A 19,341-nucleotide genomic window follows, 5' to 3' on the forward strand; every position below is an offset into this window, starting at 1 on the left:
GTGATTTGGGGTAACTTTCCCACTCTTTCATACCAGCCATTGGTTGTACTTTCTGCTTGTGTCAAGGTTTCCATCACCTTGTGGAGATCATTACAACCAAACACTGCTTCCATGCATCGTAAAAAGCTGCTAACATAGCCAGAAGTTTTCCCACTTTCAGATTTCTGAGACGCTGTTTGGGGAGATGTAGTTAGGTGAGTATGGCTATGTGAGAACACGAGAATGGGAAAAGGCTGATGGAGTGCTATGGGCCTTCTGAGGAAGCCGGTTTACGATGTTCAGGGATCACTTGTTGTGTTGTTGATCTCCTAGGGAATAATCAACATTAACTTCCCATTATTATGGCCCTTCAGCTATAAAAATTAAATAAATTTCATATAAACAATTTCCCTATTTGGATAGGCAGAAACTATTCATTGATGAGGATGAGAAACTCTGTTTTACTACTTCCTGTGAGTCCCAGAACCACAGGTAATTACTCCCATCAGAACTAAATACTGTAATTATGTTAGTGCCCTCTGCTGCACATGTGCAAAATTACAGAAAACTCTCTTACTTCATGATGTGTCTAGACATTCTGCTCTGTAGCATTTTCCTGAAGCACGCCTTTAACAGCATCCTTATTTAATTCCAGCTGGACAAGATTTTACATTGTTGTGTGAACATTTGTTATCCGCATTTATTGCAAAACCAAACAAAATGGCAAGTAACATAATAGAGGAAGGTGTTACAGGCTTATTGTCATTGTAAGACAAAAATTGTCAATTAAATGTCTGTGATACTAGTAAAATTATGTCACGGCTGAACAATTGCTTGCTTTAAAAGTCTGCCTTTCTCTTTTGATGCTCGTGAGCTCATCTCTTCCCCTTGAACTTTTCCTCTGTGTATCCTCCTGTGTTTACTTAAGTCAGAGTCAATTCAGAGCCCCATCAACCTTTCTGCTTGCTTTTGGTATTCAATAATTGGTTTATATGACATTTGTTTTGTGCCATTTGATTTGTTTCTGTGCCTTAAATTAAAAATTTCTGCTTCTGTCTGAAGTTTATTAACCGAAAGCAGTATTAGTAGACTGAGCCCCTAGCTGTAAGTGGTCCTCTGTCAGCGACTTATCTTTTTGTTTATCTCTTGTTCTAGGTTATGAAATTTTAAGTATCTCACTCACCTTTAAATAATCATTCCACAGTTTTAGAAGAGCAGACACTGTGGAGATATATGTGTTGTATCTTTATTTTCTAAATTTTCTCCGTCTGAAGAACTATTTTAAATTGCATAATTTAAAACGAAAACAGGATTTGCTTGTACAAGGTGCTTTTGTAATAACCTGTGAGAATGAGAAATGAGTGTCTCAGTTTCTTTCCTTCCTTCTGAACCTCTGCATTTAATTCATATTCATAAGGAGCTTGTAGCAGATTTGGATAATGTATAGGTTTGTTATTGGCCTAGCATGTTCTGTTATTTGTAAACATAGATATTTAAGAATGTGAATGTATCTTAAGAAGTAATTTAAACTTGCTAATTCTTAAAGAAAACTTATGGCATATATTGGTCAAAATTAGGAAGACACTTCTAAAATTTCATCATTAAAATGTGCATATAGGATATCAGGACAATGGCGGAGCAGCATAAATAATTATTGGGTTTGAGATCAGATTAAATTCCAAATTTGGAGAAAGTAGATTAATTTTTGGCCTAGCACTGTACCAGTCATCCTGAGAGTCATGTTGGGGAATTTTTATGATGATAGGCTCTATTATTCAGCTAAGTGCTCTTACTCTGAGTATAATCTGTTTCACTGCTTCAATTTGGAAGTAGTAACTGAATAAAAGAAATAAACATCACAAAGGCTGACATGTAACTTCCAGATTTACTGCTTCTTATTTTATTACATTGAATTCGATTTGACAGTAAGATACATTATATTACCAATGCAGTAAACATTAACTTGGTATCAAAAGGAATATTTGTATTCTATGGGTTTTAATACATTTAAATATGGTTTTTGTTTGTTTGTTCATATGACAACCTGGCTGCTTCTACAACCAGGCCTCCTGCTGGTTTGTCTGGCATGAAATTTTGTACCCAGAAGAATGTAAACTGATTTATATCTCATAGGGAGGCACTTAAGTTAGTTAATGTCCTAATTCCCAAGTTTTAAAAGCAGAAAAAAATGTCATTCATAAAACAAAAATTGACCTTATGTTTCTGAAAACAAACAATTACCAAGAAATGTGAAACATTAAAGCCCCTTGCCAAAGCAAGCTCCTATTTTTAAGCACAGAATTATCCCTTTTACTATCCTAGGGATGATGTGAGTTTTTTATCAAAGTGTGTTGTGTGAATTCAACAAGAAAATGACAAAAATAAAATACGTTAAAACATTAAATAAACCAATCAAATAAAGTGATTATTTCATTACTTTAGAAGGAAATCAGGATTGGCTAGCCTGGGCTACCTGAGACCTTTTTTACACATCCAAAAACAAATTGCATCAATCTGAATTCCCCATGAAACAAAGTTCCTTCCTAAGAGATAATATATGTGGATAAAATATCATAACACTGAGGTAGAATGCAACATTAAAGGAAGATTCATTGAGGAGCTTCCTTGCGGCCTGTGCCATGCCTACTCTATGCTCAGATAGTGAAGCCTGGAGAACCATTATCCACATGGAGAAAGGCAAATGACTGCAATTTCATTGCAGACTCCAACATCAGACCCTCTCTGTATCAAAACACAAGAAAAGAACAACAAAAAACAACAACAAAATCAAAATGTATGCTAAGTATAAATGTAAAACTAAATCTATAAATGTTTTTGTGGTGATTTGCATAAGTTTGGTCCCATAGGCTCATATATTTAAATGCTTAGTCATGAGGAGTGGTACTATTTGAATGGATTAGAAGAATTAGGAGGTGTGGCCTTGTTGGGAACTCTTGGATCTCCCTGGGAGAAATAGAATAGATTTTGTGGATCTACTGGGGGCAGCAGTGGGGGATGGGAACAGGAAGAATTATGTTGTTGGGAGGAGTTCTGGGGGAGAGTACTGGAAGAGATGACTGGAAAAGAGGGCCATTTCAGAATAAGGTAGAAACCTAGAGCAATCTTAATTCCCAGGAATCTACAAGGGAGACCCCAGCTAAGACTCCTAAAAATAGGGAATTCATAGCCTGAACTGATTATCTCCTGTAACCAGGCAAGACTTCCTGTGGAGACATTGGGACATCAACAAGCAACACAATCTTTGACTTACAATTTATCCTGCTTACTAGATGTGCTGGGGTAAAGGTGGGCACAGAAATTGTGGGAGTGGCCAACCAATGACTGGTCCAGAGACAGACCTAGGCCACATGAGGGAACCCATGGCTAATACTGCCTGGAGGGCCAGGAAGCAGAGGCTGGGTAGCCCAGAGACCTGGTATAGAGCAAAACATGACTGGCAAAAAAAAAGTCGGTGAAATAATTCCTAACCATCTTCTGCTATGCTATACTCATAAATTGCCTAGCCCAATTGTCATCACAGAGGCTTATCCAGAAACTGATGGAAACAGATGCAGAGGCACACAGCCAAACATTAGGCAGAGCTTGGGGAATCCTATAGAAAAAGGGGAGGAAGATTGTTTAGAGGGGTCAAGGACACCACAAGGAAACCCACAGTCTCAACTGATAAGGGCTCGCAGAGACCGAAGAAACAACCAGGGAGAGAGGGAAAACTATACTCAGGATGTAAAATTTAATAATAATAGTAACAATAATAATAAATCATATTTTAAAAAGAAAAAAGAATGGCCCTATAGGCTCATATATTTAAATGCTTAATCCTCGGGGAGTGTCACTATTTGAATGGATTAGAAGGATTAGGAGGTATGGCCTTGTTGAAGTAGGTGTAGCCTTGTAGGAAGAAGTTTGGCACTGTAGGGTAGACTTTGAGGTTTAAAAAGCCCATGCCAGGCTCAGTCTCTCAGTCTCTCTGCCTCTCTATCTCTCTGTCTCTCTGTCTGTGGATCAGTGTGTAACTCTAACTACTGCTCCAATACCTGCCTGAGTGCCACCATGCCCTCCACCAAGATGATAGTGGACCAAGCCTCTGAAACTGTAAGCAAGCTCCCAATTAAATGCTCTCTTTAATAAGAGTTGTTTTGGTCATGTTATCTCTTTGCAGCAATAGAACAGTGACTAAGACACTTATCAGAGGAAATACTGAGAAAAGCAATTGTGGAATAGCTAAAGAATTCTTACAGATAATAAGAAAGAAATATCTGTTCAAGAGTAGTTGCTAAAATAAGCATTTCTGTCTATTAAACAAATACTAAGAGATGAAAAGACAAATTTCAGTCTGAGATCTAATATTTTAAATCATATAAACAAGTATGATCATTAATATTATAAAACAACTTGACTAGAGTAAGAGATGCCCAGAGAGTTGGTAACATATTACATTTGAGAGTCGTGGCTGTTTCTGAGAGCTTAGCATTTGAATCTATGAAGACTGAGTGATCCTTATGAGTGATTGTAAATATCCTCAGATCCACTGAGGGCCCAAATGGAAGAAAAAGTGGATTCTGCTCTTTGATCACATTAGGACAGTCAGCTTCATCTGTGTCCCCAGACTTTTGTACATGTACACGTGGTACTGAGAGTTGAACTGGAACAGCATTATCAATTACTCTGTACCTCCAGCATGCAAGGGGAAAAATCACAAGACTTCTTAAGTCCATACAATAAAGCTCTTCTACCTATCAGTATATATCCTGTTTCTGGATTTCTGAAAAACCTGGTACCAACAAATGACTACAGCATAAAAATGAGAAAGAGTACTCTAAACCCAATGATAAGAACACTTAAAAATAGTTTCAATGCATTTTACTCAAGAGAAATACAAATTACAATGAACTCTTGAAAAGATGCTCAACATCACTGGCTGTGAATACAAATTGTGAACTTGGTGAATCTTCTTTGCAGTGCAGCAAGCTATTCTGTGGGCCTCAGCAAAAAGTTTCTATGAAGAGGTAAGTATCCAGAATAGCCAATACCATAATGAAGAAGACAACTGAAATCAGAAGAATGCCACACCCTGACTTCAAAACTTACTGTCTTAACCCTAACCCTAACCCTAGCCCTAATACTAACCCTAACCCTAATCCTAACCCTAACCCTAACCCTAGCCCTAATCCTAATCCTAATCCTAACCCTAACCCTAACCCTAACCCTAGCCCTAATCCTAGCCCTAACCCTAACCCTAACCCTAACCCTAGCCCTAACCCTAACCCTAACCCTAATCCTAACCCTTTGAGGTTAATAGAAGAAGAAACAGTGGAACATTTGAACAGTTCAGAAATGAACTCACATGGCTGAAAAGGGTAGAGGCAATACAGTGAGAAAAAACAATTATCTTTAAAGAAATACTGCTGAGCTGAGAATGGTGGTGCATACCTTTAATCCCAGCACTCAGCGGCAGAGGCATCCTGTGAGGTCAAGGTCAACCTGGTCTACATAATAGGCTCCAGGTCAGGCAAAGCTACATAGCTTAAATAAAATTAAGAAATAGTGCTAGAACAAGGAATATCCAGATGCAGAAATAAAATTAAATAAGGACCTTAGACAATTCCCCCAAAGTTAGCCAAAAATGAATCATAGTTGCAATGACAATATAGGAAATAGTACCAGGAAAATGGCCAGGTATCTGCAAAAACAAAGAATCCAGAAAGAGACCATACATGCATCCAAGAATAACTCAAGCTGCATCACAAGCCTAATTTTGACAATTTCATCTGTACATTTTGGTCCCCCCCACCCACCCATCAACTCTTCCCAGATCCACCCCAGCCAGCCAGCCAACTTCTTGTTCTCTCTCCTGCATCTTTCTTTCTCCCAAGCCACCTTTCCCTCCCTTCCCATCATATCTAATTTGTGTTGGCCAACTCCTTGTGTATGGGGTCTGCTCTGGAGTGTCACCTATCTATCAGAGTCACACAATTAAAGAAACTGAATCTCCATCTCCCAGTAATTCTAAAGTGACAGTAGTTGCTCAGGCAGGAGTGGAATTTCGTGCCCACTTCTCTTTGGCCTGAGCTTGGGAAGGTCTTGTATATGCTGTCACAACCACTATGAGTTCACAGATGCACCTGCCCTGTTGTGTCCAGAAAACAGTTTCCTCACAATCTTCCCTCCTCACCTTCCATTAAGACCCCTGAGTCATGAGGAGAGGGTGTGATACAGATCCGTGTCTCATTTAAGGATGAGCACCCTGACAGATAAAACTCTTAAAAAGCAACATGGGAGAAAATGTAGATGACCGTGAGTGTGGTGATGACCATTAGAGACAACACCAATTTTATTTATTAAAATTTAAAACCTTGGCTAAGGGTACTGTCAAAAGAATAAGAAAGCAATAGGAGCAAGCATTTGCAAAAGGCGTATCGAATAGAGGACTTTGCTCAAAGTATACAACAGACTCTTAAAACCCACCAACTCAGAAGACAGCAATTCAATTCATGAACAAAAGGTCTGAACCATCCAGAGGATAAAGAGATGACAGGTGAGCACTTTAGAAGACCATCAACATCATTTGTTATTAAAGAACTGTCAATCAAAACAAGATAACACCACACACCTATTGGAAAGACCCAAATCTAAAACACGGACAACATTAAAAGATTGAGAATGTGAAGCAATCGAGTTCTCCTTTACTGCTACTGGAACATATTGTTTTGTAAACATATGAGTAATCTGCTTTCCTTCCTTCTTTCCTCTCTCCTTACCTCCCCATTTTTTTTCTTCCTTTAATTCTTTTTTTTTTTTTTCTTTTTAGGGACAGGGTTTGCAGTCTTAGTCTCAAATGCATTAAGTGGCTGGAAATATTTTTTTTTTGGTTTTTATCAGACAGACAGGGTTTTTCTGTATTGTTTTGGAGGCTGTTGGACCAGCCCGGTCTCGAATTCACAGAGATCTGCCAGCCTCTCCCTCCGGAGTACTGGGATTAAAGGTGTGTGCCACCACCGCCTGGCAGCTGGAAATAATTTTAAGCCCTGGTCCTCCTATCTGCCTCCTGAATGCTGAGACTACAGGCCTGTGCCACTACAGCTGGCTGATGTGGTGCTGGGCTCCAACACAAGGCTTCATTCCTGCCAGCTAGTCACTCTACTAAATGTTACACCCCCAGCCCAGTCTGATATTGTCTTACAATGTGAAGTAGAACTTAGCTTATGATTTGGCAACTGTACTCCTAGACATTAACTTTAACGTGGTAGAAGCTTTAATCAACACACAAATCTGCAATGAAGTTTATAGTTTGTAATTCTCAAAACTCTAAAGTAACCAAGCTGTCTGCCCCTCAGTTGGTGAATGGATAGAGAAACTGTGGTACATCCTAACAATGGGATATTATTCAGAAAAAAAGAAAAGAAATGAGCTCTTGAACTACAAAAGTTTATCCTCCCCCATACAGGTATCTTTATTTTTCACCATTTCTTTTTTATTTTTATTTAAATTAGAAACAATATTGCTTTACATGTCAATCCCAGTTCCCCCTCCCTCTCCTCCTCCCTGCCCCCCACTGACCCCTCTATCCCATTTCCTCTCTGCTCCCCAGGGAGGGTGAGGCCTTCCATGGGGGATCTTCAAAGTCTGTCATATCATTTGGAACAGCGCCTAGGCCTTCCTCCATGTGTCTAGGCTGAGAGAGTATCCCTCTAGGTGGTATGGGCTCCCAAAGTCCATTCATATAATAGGGATAAATACTGATCCACTACCAGAGTCCTCATAGATTGCACAGGCCTTCTAACTGACACTCACGTTCATGGGGCATAGATCAGTCCTATGCTGGCTTCCCAGCTATCTGTCTGGAGTCAATGAGCTCCCTCTTGTACAGCCAATTTGGAAATCAGTATGGCGGTTCCTCAGAAAAATGGGAATCAGTCTACCATAAGATCCATCAATTTCACTCTTAGGCATATACCCAAAAGATGTACAGTCATACAACAAGAACATCCATTCAACTATGTTCATAGCAGCATTATTTGTAATAGTCGGAACCTGCAAGCAACCTAGCTACCCCACAACTGAAGAATGGATGAAGAAAATGTGGTACATTTACACAATAGAGTACTACTCAGCAAAAAAACAAAAAACAAAAAAAAAACAATGGAATATTGAAATTCGCAGGCAAATGGACAGAACTAGAAGAAACCATCCTGAGTGAGGTAACCAAGTCACAGAAAGACAAACATGGTATTTACTCACTCATATATGGATATTAGACATAGAGCAAAGGAGTACCAAGCCTACAACCCACACCATCAGAGAATCTAGGAAACAAGGAGGACCCTAAGAGAGACATATATGGACCACCGGAGAAGGGGAAAGGGACAAGATCTCCTGACCAAAAGGTCAGTTTTAAAGACCTAAAATGCATGTTGCTGAAGTCAATCGGAAAAGGTTAAATATTTTGTGATTCCAACTACATCACATTCTAGAAAAGGGAAAAAATATAGCATGACAAAAAGATCAGTGGTTCAAGGGAAGAAAGGAAGAAAGTAAGGAAGGGATCACATGGGTTTTCAGAGAAGGGAATATACCCCATATGATAATTGTAGACATACATCATTTGTGCATTGAGAGTTGCAGAATATACAATGCCAAAAGTGAACCCTGGTATAAACCCTGCACCTGGGTTTAGCATGTCAATGTATCATACTAACTAGCACAAGACAATAGCAGTGCAGACTGTCAGTAGCAGAGGATATACGGGAACTCAAATTACATCATGTTCATTTTTTATGAAACTAAAGCTTCACTGAAAAAAGAAACCTAGAGGGAATGCAAGATTTCTCAGTGGGGAAGGGTACTTTCAGCCAACTTGAGACTTGAGTTCCATCCCCCACTTTCCAGATGGCAGAAGGAAAGAACCTACCCCTACAAGTTGTCCTCTGAGCTCCACATATGCAGCCTGGTACACAAGACACTCATGTATACACACAACAAAGAAACATACAAATAAATAAAATAAAATCTATCAAGTATTGTGAAAAGTTCAACAACTGAGACTTTCACCCAAATTTTGCAATAGTAGCAGGTATTGCCAAAGACAGTGAGTCCCTTAGGGACACTCGCACATTGATGGTTGTGATGGCTAGTCTTATGTCAACATGGCAAAACTAGAGTTATCTGAAAGGAGGGAACCTTAACAGAAAAATGCCCCCATAAGATCTGGCTGTAAGGCATTTTCTTAATTAGTTATTGATGTGGGAGGGCCCAGCCCTTTGTGAGTGGTCCCATCCCTGGGCTGGTGATGAGCAAGCCCCAGGAAGCTAGCCAGTAAACAGCACCCTCCATGGCCTCTGCACCAGTTCCTGCCTGCAGGTTCCTGCCCTGGTTGAGTTCCTGTCCTGACTACCTTTGATGATGAATGGCAATATGGAAGTGTAAGCCAAATAAACCCTTCCTCCCCAGCTTGCTTTTTTAGTCATAGTGTTTCATTACAGCAATAGAAACCATAACTAAGATATGGGTGAATGTGCAAATCTAGTAACTTCCATTCCTGGAATTCCATGCAGAGAAATCCTTACCTATTTGTGTTAGAAAATGTCTTCATGTCAGCTCTCTTCCTAATAGCAAAATTCAAAACCACCTAACACCCTTGTTGAACAGAACATGTCAGTAAATTTTAACATACTTACTCAATGGATTATTCTACAGCATTCTTGAAAAATGAGTCAAAACTATGCACGTCACCCTGCAGCCCATGAGTGTGCAAAGAAAACAAGGTGCACAAAAATCCATACGCTATTATTCTAGTACACACACATTTACATGTGTGTGCACATGCGCGTACACACACACACACACACACACACACAAAATGCAAGAATGTACCCAAGTGGAATTTTTTTGAAGGAAGACAAAATACCATCTAAATGCCAAGTGCAGTTATCTCTGAAATAAGTGCAGTTTGGCATAACACTGAAGACAAATTATACTAATGCTTAGGGTGAGGGGGAAATAGGTGTCTATTGCATTACTATTTTACAAATCCATTTGTGTGTTATATAACCATGTATTTGTGATGTAGTTGACAATAAAAATGTTTTTTAAAGTAGCCAAATGAAGAAGTGATTCCAGCTTCTGGTATAATGAATAGACTATTACTAGTGGCTGACTAAAATCTCCATGAATACAAAGAGCAAAGTACTTGAGGAAAAACACTGCTTTGGCCTAAGTTGTTGTTGCCTTGAAGGCCATCAAAACTGACAATGGGCTTAAAAATCCTTGTGGTATGTAATTTAGGATTCCAATAAAATCTTTGGATTAGCATCATCATTTTCTATGCAATCAAGCCATAAAGTTACCAACTATGAACTTCCTGAGGGATTTTTTTTGATGTGACATTATTTTCTACTTTTATTATTTCCTTTTTATTGAACTTGTGAAACCATTTCTACAGTTATGGAAACAAAGAACAAAACACAAGATGAAAGCCAACAAGAGTTGCTTATAGACATAATATCCTGAAGATAAGCTTTTCAGAAACACACATTCTGTAACTCACATCTCAAGGGTGCCACCAAGCCTAGTGGTCATGTCACGTGACATTCAGAACGAACTGACAAACTCCTGTTCACTCTCCACCCAGGACTTGGATTTAAACATGGCTAGTAAGATTTTTACTCTGTTCTGTTATCACTGGGTCTGTAGGACATGAAGCATAACGGTGTGCCCATGAATAGAGTGCTGACACACGTAACGAGAGAAAATGACAGTGTCTGAATTGAAGGGCTGTAGTGCTGGGCAAGAGGCAGCCATTAATGCTGACTAGAATAACACAGCTTTGAGACTTGGAATGCAGAAGCCCTCCCTCATTAAAGGAAGCCCAGATGGCTCCCACACTATCTAAGACCCCCAACTATGTGCTTTCTCCAGCCTTGGATCTTTAATCAACACAGATGCTGAGATTTTAGCCAAGGTGCTTGCCCTGCATCAGAATAAACTGTTCCTGCAATTAATTAACCCAGACCAAGCAGTTTTTGTGCTGGTCACAGATCCTCTGGCAACCAGAGGGTACCCTCATCCATCATCTCACACCAGCAGAACCCCATTTATATCCTGTCCTCAGACTCCGAGGGGCAAAGAGAGATTAAGGCTCTTCAAACCTGAAACAGTTGGGTATAAAGTGAGTTTTTCTTCTTTGGTTCCACAGGGTTCCATTCCTCAGACTTTATGAAAGAGGCTTGTCCTTATTTTAAGAAACAGCCAAAGTTTCTTCACTTTTTTGCTGCTCACTATGCCCAAAGGGTGTTCCTAAACACACACATTGCACTGCGGCTCATACGTTTAAGACCATGTAAACCAAACTAGCAAATGCACTCAGCACTAATCTTTTTCCACAAGGTTAGGGGCTTCTTGAAAACAATTATAAATTCACTCAAGTTGAATTGAAGAAGAAACCAGATGTCAGTATTTTTTTCCAAAATGAGATTTGGTATTGTTTCCTCCAACACAGAAGAGAAAAAAAGGCAGAATTAAATAAAACATTTTTAATTCCATGATATTACAAGAGCAACTTATTTTCCCCATTAACTGATGATTAAGGAAAGATAAGAAACTGTGCATGGATGTTAGCAATATCACAACAAAAGGAGGGTGGTGAATGGGCCGGAGAACACAGAACCCCAAGTAGGATTCTCTGCTGTCGATGCAGGGAAAGCTGTGCATGATTCAGCTAGAATTGACCGCTAACTCTAACCCCAGCTTTTACAGTCATGTGTCATTTATATTTCTACTCTTTTCAAATGTTTCTTCTTTAAATGAGATGCTTGCATTAATATTATCAGAAAAGTTTGACATTTTCTGTCAAGTTTGTTCATCTTTAAGTTTGTTACCAGTCACATTAAATGTCTTCCTATGATAATAGAAAATATCATATTAAGAAGCCCCAAGTTCCAAACTCACACCTATAATCCTGACACTTGGGAGATGGAGGAAGGAGGATTAGAAGTTCACAGTTGTTCTCAGCTTCAGAACAAGTCTGAGGCCAGCCTGAGCTACATGAGATCCTGATTCAAACACAACCAAAAGTGGGGGGGAGGAAGGAAGGGAGGGAGAGGGAGGGAGGGAGGGAGGGAGGAAGGGAGGACGGAGGGAGGACAGAGGGAGAGAGAGAACAGAGAGACGGGGGAGAGGGGGAGGGAAGAAAGAAAGAAAGGAAGAAAGGAAGAAAGAAAACAGGAAATGTAGTATTAAGACAGCAGGATTCAGGAAGCACATGCTTAGTAGGAAAAATGCTTTATCAAACTTATCTATTCATGTATCTGTGTATCGTGTATCTGTATATCTGTGCATCACCTATCTGTATATCATGTATATGTGCATCTGTATTGTATGTGTCATGTGTATCTGTGTGTCTGTGTTTCTGTGTATCATTTATCCATGTACCCTTGGACTTTACACTGGGATGGGCAACTCTCACAGCAAAGTGCCAGATGTATGTTTGTCTGACAGATAGATTGGAACATTTTTGTTACAGTAAAACTCTCACCCTTTTCCTATACCCATGTTTACTGTTTCTTGCACAGTAACACATCCTTCTATAACACAAGCAGGTTTTTGCCTAAATCCACATACAGCACTGGAGACATGGCTCAGCAGATAAGAGCACTGGGGCTCTTGGAGAGGACCCTGGCTGCCACTCACAATCAGCTACAGCTACAGTCCCAGGAGATCTGAATCCCTCTTTTGGCCTCTGGGGGCAGCATATGCATGTGGTACACAGACCTATATGCAGGCAAAACACTCACAGGCATGAAAATAAAAACCAAACACCAAGGAAGACTGCCTTGCTTCCTCCCTTAACCATAGTGTCTAATTAGATTCTTCAAATGAATCAACTAATATCTTGTTTCAAGAATCATCAGAAGATAAACTAAAACTAAAGCTCTCTTTATTAAAACTAATTAAATGGGACTGTGACTCCAGAGTATCAAGCAGTGCAAAAAAATTTATTTTTATCACATTAAATATATTGGATCAAAGTTAATGTTTGAGAAGGGAGATTCATTTTCCCTCCTTGATTCCCTTGAGACTATTTCCTTTTCAGTGTAGTAAATTTAGCAAATTGCTGAATCAAATATTATGATTCCAATATTTAGAAATATTTGTTAAGATGCAATCTAGGAATTACACTCTTTAAAATTATCATATTGTGATTACTACCATATAGATTTCCTTGAAAAGTCATTATAATTAATGTTCTTCGTGTGTATAAACAGAATTGTAGTATGAAAAACAATGCTTAAAACTTTTTGGATTGTACCCAATATGAATTAGATTATAATGACTGCCAGAAACTATGCAAAGATTGTCTTAAAAAAATAAACTGCCTTGACAAGTCAACGAATAATATGCAAAAGCACCTATAGAAACTAAGTGTTAAGTTTAACAATTAACATTTTAAAATATAATTCCAAGGAAAAAAGTCTTTATGACATGAAACTCACAAAATAACAGTATTTATAAGCTTTTAGCTTTCAAATCCATTCTAGGTTCACAAGGAGGAAATGTTTTTGTTAAAAAATAAAAGTAGTTGTATTATTTTTCTCTGACATGAAATCTAAGTTAGATTTGCTTGGCAGGGAACTTCAAAATAAAAGCAATAATACTCGACTTACAGGGGTAAAACCACAGATACGCTCAGCCCTCAAAATACTGGTGGCTAGTACAAAGACCCAGTGAGGTGTGCATAAAAAATAAACCACAGTCTCATATCTCAGAAAGACTGAATGAAAGAAGATGTTAAAACTTCATTCAAAAATTGCTAAGGAGAACGAGAATTTCTAATGCTAATTGTTTATAATTAACACAGTCATTCTACCATTGGCATTATACTAATATTTGCAGAACATTTTCTTTTTGTTTGTTTGCTTCTTTTTTGAGACAGAATTCCTATGTGTAGCCCTGGTTGGAATTATCTCTATAAACCAGGTTAGCCTCAAGCTCACAGAGACCTGCCTGCCTCTGCCTCCCGGGTGCTGAGATTAAAGGCGAGTACCACCATGGCTGACCCTTGCAGAACATTATTATGGTAACATGTTAGACGTTTCATTTCTCATCATTTAACAAAGATCTTTTCTGAAAAAGTCATGAGTCTTCCACAAGACAGAACACAGTTTTTATGAGATTTCTATAGCAATTTTATAACTAAATCTCATTAAATGTCATAAAGAAGAACATGTTTTTATTGAGGTTCATTCATAAGCAAACAAAGTAAACTTGAGACTTCTGTCACTCACTTCTCATATTATGATGCTAGTTGTCCACATTTGCTTCCAAATGATACTTCACAAATTTATCCTGGGCATTATTCTTTTCTTTTTTGACATTATTCTTAGAATAGCCTAAAAGTCTTGTTTATAGTAGCTGTTTCCTAGTTTGTTTGTTTCATTTAGCAAAATGCAAATTTTTTACAATATTTTCCCAGAGGACATTTTGTTTCCACTTAAGAATATTAACCTAGAAAATCACTTCAGGAACAACAAAGTGTCTGAAAATGTTGTTTAAAAGCACAAAATTTTATTATTTCAATCATTTTATTGATGAAATGACTAAATATCATTTAATTATTAGATTTAATTATTGGTGATAGCCAATAACAAAATGAGAGTGATTCTTATAGAGGAATGAATGTTTAAATATCAAATATTATTGAAGACTGACAATAATTCAAAAGCATTTTAAAGAAAGTGAGGCTGGGATGACTAATGGGGAGTGAAAATTTTTTATGAATAAATAGTGCCAAAGGCAGGGAAAAGTTTGAATGCAACAGTGATACTGAATTCTATCCTTTATATGGGTAATATGCTGAACTTTATTCTACATGTATTTCATCCCAATAAAAGAGAGACAGAATCTCGTGGTTCTATGATGAAGATGCCCGCAGAGAATTAGGTGTGCAGTCATTACAGTATTCACTAGTCACGAGGCGCCTCTTCGGGAATCCTGTGGCTGTTCCACAGCTGCCTTCCCTTTCAGATGAGGGTGGTTATGTTATCTACCTCCACAGAGGGCTTCTTAGAAGAAAGTGAAGACAGTGTCAAGAGGACTGAGGTAAGTGTAGAAAATAACATACAAAAAGAGAAAACAGGACTACATAAAAGGTCAGTGGCGTGTTTTGGAAAACACATGTTATTTATTTGCGTATGTCAAAAAAAATCTCAGAAATATTGAAAGCCATTTAGCAAAAGCACCCAAACCTGAGGTTATTAGACGGGAGGCTTAATCAGATTAGTGAATAACATTTTTCCTCACAAGCATCAGCAGAGCCTTGCCTTCATTGCTCTTAGCCACTACTGGCGTAAACCAGCAGCACAAATTCAATCTCATGGGAAGATTCAGATTCCAGAGTGGGTGAGGAAGAGTGTAGTCAATGGGAATTTGACTTTGTGTAGTGCATGAATAAGTTACTTTGCATGGTAAAAGGAAATCCAAGTTGCAGATGATTACAGTTCCTTATAAGTTGGGGTGTTTGTTTGTTTGATTTTGTTTTAAGACAAGGTCTCATATAGCCCAGACTGGCCTCAAACTCACTGTGGTGACACAGAAGTGCTGGTTCTCCTCCCTTCATCCCTCCCAACCCCATGTTGGGATTACAGAGATGTGATACTGAGTCTGTCCATTTGTGTGATGCTAGGTAAACAAACCCAGAGCTTTGAGCATGCCAGTCCCATCTACTAACCTACACGCAGTCCCAGCCCTGGATGATATTAAAATTTGAAGGTTAGTTCTGGTCTATCTGGGTGAGCCCAGTGTAAACAACAGGCTTTTATGGTAGAAGAAGAAGGCAGAATTCCTACACAAGAAAAAACACAGCCATTGGCGGTGGCTTTCAGGGCGGGGTGGGGGGGTGGGGGGGCTTCTATCTACAAGCTAAATGGGCAAGGGAATGGCTTCTCTGCTGTAGTCTGTAGACAAGATGGCAAACCTACTTCCATTTTGACTGTAGCATGTACAGACTTGTTACTGGAGCTTGGCCAGGCAGCCATGCCTGACTGTACCCCAGACTGAGGAGTAAAGTCTAACCGCATGCTTGCGAGAGAAGTGGCATGTTTTCTTGAACAACCAGCTAGTTTCTGAAATGTGACTCAATTGTTTTTGAGATCTTTTTTTTCTAAGTTTAAATTTAGATTAGAAACAAGGTTGCTTCATAAGTCAGTTCCAGGTCCCTCTCTGTTTCCCTCCCCTCCTCCCGTACCCTTCCCCCAACCCCCCCCATTATCCCCTCATTTCCCCAGGGAGGGTGAGGCCCTCCATGGGGGTGTCCATAGTCTGTCATTTCATATAGGGCAGGGCCTAGACCCTCCCCCCAAGAGTTCAGGGTGAGAGTGCACCTCACATTGTTGGATGGGAGTCCAAAGTCTGTGTGTATACTTGGGATGAGTACTGATCTACTGCCCAAGGCTCAATAGATTACCTAGGCCTCCTCACTGACACCCACATTCAGGGGGTCTTGATTGGTCCCATGCTGGATTCCCAGGCTGATGCCTGGGATTCAAGAGTTAACCTTTATCAGGTCAGCTGTTTCTGGGGGTTAAACCAGCCCAGTCTTAATCCCTTTGGCCATCAGTCCTCCCTCTCTGTTACTGGCTTAATTGAGTTCAGCTCAGTGCTTAGCCATGGGAGTGTACCTCTTCTTCCATCAGCCACTGAATGAAGTTTCTGTTTCCCAGACTCTCTGGCCATGGGATTGTAGGCTGGCACTCCCCAGATCTATGTCTAAAATCCATATATGAGAGAGTACATGCCATGTTTCTCTTTTTGTGACTGTGTTACCTCACTCAGGATGGTTTCTTCTAGTGTCATCAATTTGCCTGCAAATCTCAGGATTCCATTGTTTTTTTTTTTTTTTCTGCTGAATAGTACTCCATTGTGTAAATGTACCACATTTTCTCTATTCACTCTTCGGTTGAGAGGCATCTAGGTTGCTTCCAAGTTCTGGCTATTACAAATAATGCTGCTATAAACATAGTGTGTGACTGGATTTTTAAAAATGTGCAAACATGTAAAAAAACTCTTAAGTACCTCGCTGATGCGTGTAATTTATCAAGGAATAGATCAATAAAATTAAATATTAAAATAAACCTAAATGAACTAAACCAATCATCATTTTAAAATATTTGCCATGAATTAATAATACATTGAGAAAATGGACTTGCAATCTGTCATTATCAATTTGATAAGACTTTCATAGTGATAACGTGTTATGTTGACTACACGGGAGAAAACACAGAAGGCACATATCTATCCTTGAGGAAGACAGCTGGCAGAAAATGTCAAGAGCCTTTTCTCCTTCCCCTTCTCTAAAAGGCCAAGCATTATGTAGTCCAGAATGGCCTCCAACATGCTGTGTAATCAAGGATGACCTTAACCTGCTGGTCCTCCTGCCACTGCTTCCAGAAACCTAGGACCACTGTATAAAATCACTGCGATTGCTTTAACTGGGAATCGAACCCAGGGCCTTGTGGATGCTTGTCCAGCACTCTGCCAACTGAGCTACATCCTTATCCCCATAAAGAGTCTTTTAGAATACAGATCCTAAGGTGTAACAACATGACACCTAAATACTGGTCTAAGGAAAAAGTGCAACATTTCAGAATAGACGTATTTAACATGGAGAGCGGGACTAGACAAATATACATTAGAATATGTGTATTTGTATATATACATTTGAATAGTTATATTACTACATTAACTTTTAAAAGAACTAGCCCAAATTTTTTGTGTAATGCTTAAACCAAACGTCCTAAACTATACCCAATTTGATCTAGGAATTAAATTTTAGAAACATGACCTAATGAAACAGTTCATAGAGTGTGGGAACACCAGACCTTGAGCAGAGACCCACTTCCCCTTCTGCCTGGGAGTAGGCAGCTGTAAGACTATGTTTACTAAAAACATGTTTACTAAAAACAATACAATGCCCGGGGGCAATAAATTCCTGGGAAAGGCCTGCCCACAGAAACCACCCTGACCTCGACCTTGTCCAAAGACTAACCGCCTCTTCTGCCACACCCGGATCAGTTTTTGGAGTCAGAGCAGAACCAGCCAGGGGAGAGGAGAGAGCAGAAGCTTCTCTGGTGGGAGCCTTTCTTAGGAAGTTTTCTTGAACATTTTTGGGGCCTGCTTAAAGTTTTCTTTACATAGTTGAACAATTCTCTGTGTTGTCAATCCCCGACACCCTCCGCACGTTCTCGGACACAGGCCACGCAGCAGACTCGACAATAGAGTATGCAGACTCCACTGTACCACTGCTGAAGAAGTCTATATATTCAATAGACATTAAATAAAGTGTGTTACTACTATTCGTTGGAACAGAACAAGCTAATTGAAAATAGTAATATAGTCGCTAACATGAAAGACACAATATGCATTAGTAAGTAGGAAAAGGTTACAGAATATTACACAGAGTTCTTGTGATTCTTTGTTTATGGGGATAACATGGACTTCTGCATGTATTGCATATGTAATATATACCAACAAGAAGCAGTGATACAGTTGCATTGAAAGAAGTTTATACAGTTACAATAAGATGTGGAAGCATAGGTGGCATTTCTTTTCCTTTTATTGATTTTCACTTTTAATATATTAAAATTATTACTACTTTAAGAGAAAAAATATTAAAAGAGATAGAAAAAACTTACAGGTAAAGAGAAGATTCTATGTTCAAGTTCTGTAGATAAAGCTGTTGTGTTAACTTTATAACTTAGGAAGGATTTCTCACTGATAGGCTGGAGTGCTCTGTTCTTTAGTCTCCAAGCCCCCCCCATAGTGTTTGTTGCCCCTTTCCTGTTAGCTCCTAGAACTGGGACTAAACACAAAAATCATCCTATGACCTAGAGGCTAGGCTCTTCAGCAAGGGGGAATGACAGATCAGAATCTCTCAAACTACAGAAATCTTGACAATACAATTCAGCCCATCAGAAAGTGTCCCCATACCTGTGTTCATGTGGAATAATGTTCTCTATTACTGATTGATGACTTTGTATAAATACTTGTAGTACAAATCCTTGTTTTCAGTCTTGCTGAAGGGAAGAAAAAGAATAGCTAATAGTTTTCTCTGATTGGCTTGGGAAGATGACACTCAATAAAATCAAACAAGATCTTTAAGCTTTTACTTTATGAGGAAGGCAGATGAGCAAGCATAAGACCTAAGTCTGAGGTCAAGAATTTAATAGTCTAGAGCAGTGGCTTTCAAGCTCCCTAATCCTGTGACCCTTTAATACAGTTCCTCATGTTGCGGTGACCCCTACCCCAACCATAAAATTATTTTCACTGCTACTCCATAACTGTAGTTTTGCA

Source organism: Mesocricetus auratus, unplaced genomic scaffold (genome assembly GCF_017639785.1).
Source record: "Mesocricetus auratus isolate SY011 unplaced genomic scaffold, BCM_Maur_2.0 Super-Scaffold_100014, whole genome shotgun sequence".
NCBI classification, from domain to species: domain Eukaryota; kingdom Metazoa; phylum Chordata; class Mammalia; order Rodentia; family Cricetidae; genus Mesocricetus; species Mesocricetus auratus.